The sequence below is a fragment of the Jaculus jaculus genome, unplaced genomic scaffold (assembly GCF_020740685.1).
Source record: "Jaculus jaculus isolate mJacJac1 unplaced genomic scaffold, mJacJac1.mat.Y.cur u25, whole genome shotgun sequence".
Classification (NCBI taxonomy): domain Eukaryota; kingdom Metazoa; phylum Chordata; class Mammalia; order Rodentia; family Dipodidae; genus Jaculus; species Jaculus jaculus.
The window spans coordinates 3643519-3652251 of NW_025423515.1; positions in this window are offsets into that span (position 1 = coordinate 3643519).

The window sequence follows — 8733 nt, forward strand, 5'->3', positions numbered from 1 at the left end:
GAAAAAACAGACTTCCCTGCCATTGATAGTATTCCATTCAAATTTGTAACACAAGGCGACCCACATAATCTTAGGGAATTGGGCCCATACCCACCAGCCAAAAGATATAAATTCACAACAGAATGTAAAAGACTATGCCCTTGGCTGGTTATGCAGATGCAGGCATCTCTTTGTTAATTAATTTTAAAAAGGTTTTCTGTGGAATTTGTCTATATCATACACAAGGTCTCTGACACAAGTACAGGGAGTTCTTTATTTATTTATTAGAGAAAAACAGACACACAGAGAGATAATGGGCATGCCACAGTCTCCAGCCACTTCAGATGAACGCCAGATGCATGTGTCATCTTGTGCATCTGGTTTGCACAGGACCTGGGGAATCAAACCTGTGTTCTTTGGCTTCACAGTCAAGGCCCTTAACTTCTAGTGCATCTCTCCAGTCCATTTTTGTTTGTTTGTTTGTTTGTTTGTTTGTTTATTTGACAAACTAGAAAAAGATCGAGTTCAGGGCTTTGAGCTTGAAGACTTAACAACAATAAAATTAATCCAAGATAAAGTACATAAGCTCTAAACCACCAAGAAGCAGGTCCAGGCTTTGGGAGAGACTCCCCTGGACCCCATGCTGGTGGAAAATAAACTGATTCTCCATTAAGTCTCTGGTGCTTGTTCTGTGAGCCTTACTTTCCCATATTAATATCAAGGTTAAAATTCAGGAATATATAGTGTTAAGCTTTGACTACTGTAAAACTGAGTTTTTAACAAAATATAAAAAGTTAAGTTTTGGGCTGGAGAGATGGCTTAGCGGTTAAGCGCTTGCCTGTGAAGCCTAATGACCCTGGTTCGAGGCTCGGTTCCCCAGGTCCCACGTTAGCCAGATGCACAAGGGGGCGCACGCGTCTGGAGTTCGTTTGCAGAGGCTGGAAGCCCTGGCGCACCCATTCTCTCTCTCTCCCTCTATCTGTCTTTCTCTCTGTGTCTGTCGCTCTCAAATAAATAAACAAAAAAAAAAAAAAATTAAAAAAAAAAGTTAAGTTTTCACTTGTGCTATCTATTTATGTATACTCTAAGTGTGACATAAGAATCAAAACCTATAAAGTGGATATAAATAACCTTCTGGACCTGTTCAATTTTGCCAGTTTACCTCATAGGGTTCTATAACAAACTCCATCTACTGGGGTCCCCTTTTGATTGTTCTCAAAGGCCTAAAAATCAAGAGATGAAGAGAACCTCCCCAGTTTTTCCTCTGTTCCTCTTCAGCTTAAGGAAGACAAACACAAACTCAGTACCTATCTTCCAAATAACTTGGGATCCCTCTCTTTCTCTCTCTCTCTTTTTCTCTCTCTCTCTCCACTTTTAAAACACAGAAGTCATTGGAAGTCATTGTAATACAAGCCCAATTAATTTCCTTTGTCCCTGATAACTTTTAAAGGAAAAAATATTGCCTCCTGGCTACATGTCTGGCCCTAAATAAGAACACAAAATATATAATATGTATGGATATACTAAAATGGCTGTAAAGAGGTTCTGATTGGGATATATTTAAAAGTTAAACAAGGGATAATATATGCATATTATTATAGGTTGTTAAAATCCGAAGGTCAGGGCTGGAGAGGTGGCTTAGTGGTTAAGTGCTTGCTTATATATTAAGTATATCTGTGTACTTCTACAACTTGTTTCAAGGGCTTCTACTCCAAACAATTTCAGAAATGCCCATGGAACTCTGCAACTGCCTCCCAGTCCATGCACATCCCCATGCTCTCCTTCAGGGACAATGTGACTCCTTCCAGAGGTCCTGAACCAAACTCTTCTTCCCACATTCCTTACACATAAATGACTCTGGAATGCAGCAACTTGCACAAATTCAACATCCTATCACTGAATACCAAGAAGTCTGCCCCCACTGCCTGCTAGGCTATCTCATAAAAAAGGAGTTCAAACTAATTGTCTGATAGGACCAGGAGGGACCCTATTTTAGACCTCACCCACTGCAAGTACCTGTCCCTTTCCTCCAAGTACCTGACTATTCATTCATTCTACCTCCTCTACCCTGTCCCTTTGGAAACCCACTATAGCTGGAAGAAGTTGTATAATAACTTCTAATTATGTCCTCTTCCAATTCCCTTCCCTGACAGCCTATAATACCACCTTGACTACAACTCTGAATTCAAGGCCTTATTTACACCCAAGGAGACCTACCTGGACTTCACCTCTGGACTCACCATATCTATCACCCTCAGGGTGTTATTTCCTTAGGTCTATACCTATGGTGGACCTGAGGCTGAACATATTATGTAAGCCTTCAAATCCTTTCATTTATTTTAATACTTCCCCCAGCCAACTGCATACTAAGTATCAGGTCTTTTAAGTCACTTGCTTTTAAAGTATTGTCCCTTTTAATGTATCCCACTCCCAACTCCGGACTGGCTAACAGAAAAGCCACACCAAGAACACCAGGCTGCTTAATATCTATCAGCTTAACTGGGACTTCTGCTCACTCATGACTTTGAGAACAGACCCTGCCTTTTTTATCTTCAATGTCTGTAAGGAAGGGTTAATGTGCCATTGATCTAAGACCACTGACCTCAGTGGACCATAAAACTTTCCCAGACCATATCATGATAAGGAATATCTGTTACAAAGTAAGCTCATAACTCCAAGATTCAGCCTCAAAAGTATAACATTTAAAAGTAGCATCAATGTCATCTAGGTGAGATGCTCTCCCTCCAATAAAAATACTCTGTGCTTTTTCTTTCCCTCTTATATTTCTCACAGTGCTCTAGTCAATCCCAAATTCTAACAAAAGCAATATCAAAAAGGAGTGAATAAAATAGAAAAAAATAGTTAAATATGTTAAAGCATCCCTATTTGTAAATGATGTGGTCCTATCCATAAGAGATATTGAGGACTCCATTATGTCACTTGAAGAATTGATAAACATTTTTAGCAAAGTGGTAAGATAAAAAATCACCATATAAAAATAAATAGCACTTCTACACATAAATGGCAAATATGCCAAGACTGTCATAGAAAATCTCATACACAATACCCTTCAGAAACAACAAAACACCTTGGAATCAACCTGACTTATGAAGTGAAAAACCTGTACAATAAAAGCTTAAGTACTTTGGACAAAGAAATCAATAACAGGACTCAAGAGATGGCTTAGTTGTTAAGGCATTTGCCTGTGAATCCTAATGACCTATGGTCGTCTCTTCAGATTCCATGTAAGCCAGACACACAAAGGTAAGGCAAGCACAAGGTCACATATGACCACTACGTGGCACAAGCATCTACAGTTCTATTTCAGTGGCTGAGGCCCTGGCACACCAATTCTTTCTCTAGTGCCCTCTCTCTTGCTCTCTAAAAAAAAAAAAAAAAAAAAATCGAAATACATTTTAACAAAGACATTTATCCTACCCATAACTGTGGTCTAACTCCAGAATGCATGTCCCATATACCTCAACAAGAAAGGTCCAGGGGGAAAGGAAGGACATGGTTGAGCCTAACAATGGCACCAAATTGACTGTATTAACTGAATACAAATCTAATTAATAACAAAAAAGAAAAAGAGGAATACATTTTAATAAAGAAAGATAACCAAGCTCATGGATTGGGAGAATTAATATTGTAAAAATGGTTATGCTACCAAAAGTAATCTATCAATCCATACAATCTCAAAATCCATACCAACAAACACCAGACTACTCAATATCTGTCAACCTAACTTGGACTTCTGTTCATTGAGAACTTTGAGTACAGATGCCACTCTACTTTTTCTTGCCTTCAGGGTCTTGAATGAAAGGGTAATGAACCACTGATCTCAGACCACTGACCTGAATGGACCATAAAACTTTCCTGGCCTATAGCATGATAAGGGACATCTGTTACAAAGAAATCTCATGACTTAAAGATCCAGCCTCAAAAGTTATCCAGGCCACCTGGACAAGAAAGGCCATATCTCTCCCCCATTCCTCTCTCCCAAAGATTCTGGCACTTTAAAAATCTCTAGTCTCCCATATTTAAAGGCAGGACCAGTTTCATCCCCAAAGAGATTCTTTCCCTCCAATAAAAATAGAAAGGTGAGCAAAACAAAACCTTTAAACACTGTTGGTAAGTGTATAAACTGGTGCTTATTACTTACATAATGTAAATTATGTAAATCAGTGTGAAGTTTTCTCAAAAGGTTAAGTACTGAACTGGCATATGACCCCACTATACCACTCTTGGGTACACACTCAAAGGACTCTGTGCCTGGAACAGCTCTCTTCTGCTCTACTCAAAATACCTGAAAAAAGGAATCAGCCTAGATGTCCAACACCTAATGAATGCGTAATAAAAATATGGTACATTTACACGATGAAATAAAATTAAACAGAAAAGAAAAATTAAATTGGCAGGAACATAAATGGAACTGGAAAATATAATACCAAGTGAAACAACCCACACGCAAGAAGATAAACACTTAACTTCTGTCCCACATGCAAATATTAGACTAGAATTTTAAGTTAGACTGAGTCTTTGTAGAGGACAGAGACCAGGAAGTATGAAAGCAAGAAAGATGTCATGAAAGGTGATGTGGAGAAAGAGAGAAGTCTAAAGTGGGGCAAGGTATAATAAAATACATATAGTGTGAAAATAGAGTGGGGAATACCAAAGGAAGAAAGATTTAAATGGGAGTTGGGTGGGGCTAACCAATACTAAGGATGTATGAAAAAGTTATACGGAATCCTACAAGTTTTCCAACTAAAATGTTATCTGTAAAATAAGGAAGTGGGGACAACTTAAACAATGATATTCTGTATGGATGGATAACACTACTCTCCAAAAAGTCATATGCTTTTATATTAAAATTCCAGTGCAAGATATGAGATACCTCCTAACTATTTGTTGATGAAGGAACCTCTATAAGTTTCCAAAATAATACAGGTTACTTCCACGTAAGATGGATGCATAAAAGTTACACCAAACCAGCCTAGGGAGGGATTTAAGCAAAACCACAGCAAAATACACTTTCTTCCATAAAGTGAAGGTGTATGGGCTTTTATTGGCCACAGCAGAGAAGCAGGAGAGACCAAGATCTACCAAAAAGGAGGAAACAGGCCACAATCCAGCCAAGGGGTTTGCTGCCCCAGTCTGCTTGCCTACCAGGTCCTGCACTGAGCTGCAGAAACAAAGACCAAACCAGGGGGTGGATTTTCCAACCTCATCAGCCTCCTTGCAAAGTCATGAAACTTGAAGAACAGACAGCAGAGACCAGCTGAAGGTGATACAGGTGGGACCAGCTGAGAAGTTCCAGAACAACTCCAGGCTTCCTGCACTCTCCCATCCCTCAATCATCAGAACCACAAAAGTTCAGAACATGTATTCAGCCCCTGCTGACAGGTATCCAGCACAGCTGAGCAGAGCAGCAGATCCACAGCACAACACAGAGGGATAGAGGTGGGCACTCAGCATTGGTGAGATATGATGTCACTTAACTAAGTGTTCTACTGTGGATGGTTCTAATGTGGATGTCACTTAACTAAGGGTTCCACTTTGGAGGTTACTTACATAATAGTCCCAGTATCGGTGTCACTTAAATAAGGGATCTATAGTGGATGTCCCTTAACAAATGGTTCTACTGTGGTTGTTACATAATTAAAGGTTCTATAGTTTTGCCATTTACAAAGGGTTCTACTGTGGAGGTCTATTTTTTTTATTTATTTATTTGAGAGCGACAGACACAGAGAGAAAGACAGATAGAGGGAGGGAGAGAGAATGGGCAAGCCAGAGCTTCCAGCCTCTGCAAACGAACTCCAGACGCGTGCGACCCCTTGGGCATCTGGCTAACATGGGACCTGGGGAACCGAGCCTCGAACTAGGGTCCTTAGGCTTCACACACAAGCGCTTAACCGCTAAGCCATCTCTCCAGCCCCCGTGGAGGTCTGTTAACTAAGGGTTCTACAGTGTATGCCACTTAAACATGAGTTCTAATGTGGATGTCACTTAAATAAGGGTTCTACTGTAGAGGTGACTTAACTAATTGTTCTAATGCAGATGTCACTTAAATAAGGGTCCTACAGTGAATGTCCCTTAACTAATGGTTCTACAGTGGTTGTTACATAATTTAGGGTTCTACTGTGGATATTTCACTTTGATAAGGGTTCTTCAGAGGATCTCAGTTAACTAAGGGTTCTATGTTGGATGTCAACATGGTTGTCACTTAACTAAGAGTTCTACTGTATATGTCACTTAACTAAGGGATTTACACTGGTTGTCACATAATTAAGTGTTCTACTGTGAATGTCACTTAACTAAGGCTTCTACAGTGGAAATCACTTAACTAAGTGCTCTACTGTGGACGTCACTTAATTAAGGGTTCTACTGTGGATATATCGTTTACCTAAGACTTCCACCATGAATATGTCACTTAACTAAGTATTCTAATGTAGATATGTCACTTAGCTAAGGGCTCTACTGGGGATGTCATCCACTGTGAGGAGACATGGCCTCAGTCCTCTCTAGAACCACTGTCATGTCATTCGCTGTGAGGAGACATGGACTGGGCTATCTCTAGTATGACTGGGATACAAAGCACTGTGAGAAGATAGGGTCAGGCCTGTCAATAGAACCACTGTGATGCCATCCATTGTGAATAGACAAGGCCTAGGCTAACAGAAGATCTACTGTGATGCTATGCACTGTTAGAAGACACATCCTGGGCTGTCATTAGAATCACTGTGATGCCTTACACTTTGAGTAGACAGGGACAGGCCTGTCAATAGATCCACTGTGATACCATCCCCTGTGAGGAGACAAGGCCTAGACTCACAGTAGAACCACTGCGATGCCATCCACTGGAAGGAGACATGGCCTTGGCCCTCACTAGAGCCACTGTTATGCCACCACTGTGAGGAGATACAGTCTGTTCTCTCAAAGAACCTCTGTGATGTCATGCACTGTGAGGATACAGAGTGGGACTTGTCACTAGAGCCACTGTGATGCCAATTTTGGTACGGAGACACAACCTGGGTTCTCATTAGAAACACTGTAATGCATTTCTCTGTGAGGAGACAGGGCTGGGCCTGTCACTAGAACCTCTGTGATGCCATGCACAGTATGGATACAGGGCCAGAACTGTCAATAGAATCATTGTGCTGCCATCCACTGTGAAGACACATGTCCTGGGCTCTCAATACAGCCACTGTAATATCACACTCTGAGGAGACATTGCCTGGGTTCTCACTAGATCAACTGGCATGCTATCAATGTGAGGAGACACTGACTGGGCTCCCACTGATACCACAGTAAAGCAGTGCTCTGTGAGGAGACAGGGTCTGGCCTCTAACTAGAACTGCTGTGTTGTCATCCACTGTGAGGAGACATGGCTAGTCTCTCACTAGAACTACTGTGATACCATTCACTGTGAGGAGACAGGGTTTGGGCTCACACTAGAGCCACTGTGAGGCCATCCACTGTGAGGAAACATGGCCTGGGCTCTCACTAGAACCAATGTGATGTCACGCAGTCTGAGGAGACATTGCCTGGGTTCTAACTATATCCACTGGCATGCCATCACTGTGAGAAGACACACTTACTGGGCTTTTACTGATACCACTGTAAACAGTGCTCTGTGAGGAGACGGGGTCTGGCTTCTCACTAGAACTACCATGATGGCATGCACTGTGAGGAGACAATGCCAGGCCTGTCATTGTAAGCACTGTGATGCCATCCACTGTAAGGAGAAAGGGCTGGAACTGTTACTATAAGCACTGTGATGCCATCCATTGAAAGGAGATATGGCCGGGCCTGTCACTAGAACCATTGTGATACCATCCACTGTGAAGATACATGTACTGGGCTCACAATAGGGCCATTGTGATATCATGCACTCTGAAGTGACATCACCTGAGTTCTCAATAGATCCATTTTCATGCCATCACTGTGAGGGAACACTGACTGGGCTCTCACTGATATCACTGTAAAGCAGTGTACTCTGAAGAGGCAGGGCCCAGCCTCTCCTAGAACTACTGTGATGTCATCCATTCTGTGGAGACATGAACTAGACTCTCACTAGAACTACTATGATGCCATTCACAGTGAGGAAACAGGGCCTGGGTTCTCCCTAAAACCACTGTGATGTGATCCACTTTGAGGAGATACTGTCTGGGCTCTTTTTGCTGCCACTGTGATGTCACCCACTCTGAGGAGACTTGGCCTTGGTCCTCACTAGAACCACTGTCATGGCATTAACTGTGAATATACATGTACTTGGTTATCTCTAGTAGCACTATGATGCAATGCAGTGTGAGGAGACAGGGTCAGGCCTGTCAATACAACCACTGTGATGCCATCCACTGTGAGGAGATAAGGCACAGGCTCATAGTAGAACTACTGTGAAGCTATCCACTGTTAGGAGACACAGCCTGGGCTCTCACTGTAACAACTGTGATGCTATCCTCTTTGAGGAGACATGGCATGGGCTCTCTCAAGACCCACAGTGATGAAATGCACTGTGAGGTGACAGGGCCAGGACTGTTCCTAGAAACATTGTGATGCCATTCACTGTGAGGAGACATACCTGGTCTCTCAATAGAGCCAGTGTGATGACATGTGCTGTGAGGAGACATGGCCTGGGCTCTCAAAAGAACAACTTTTATCCCATGCATTGTGAAGAGACAGGGCCAAGTCTGTCACTAGAACTACTGTGATGTGAGGAGACACAGACTTGGCTCTCAGTAGAAACACTACTAT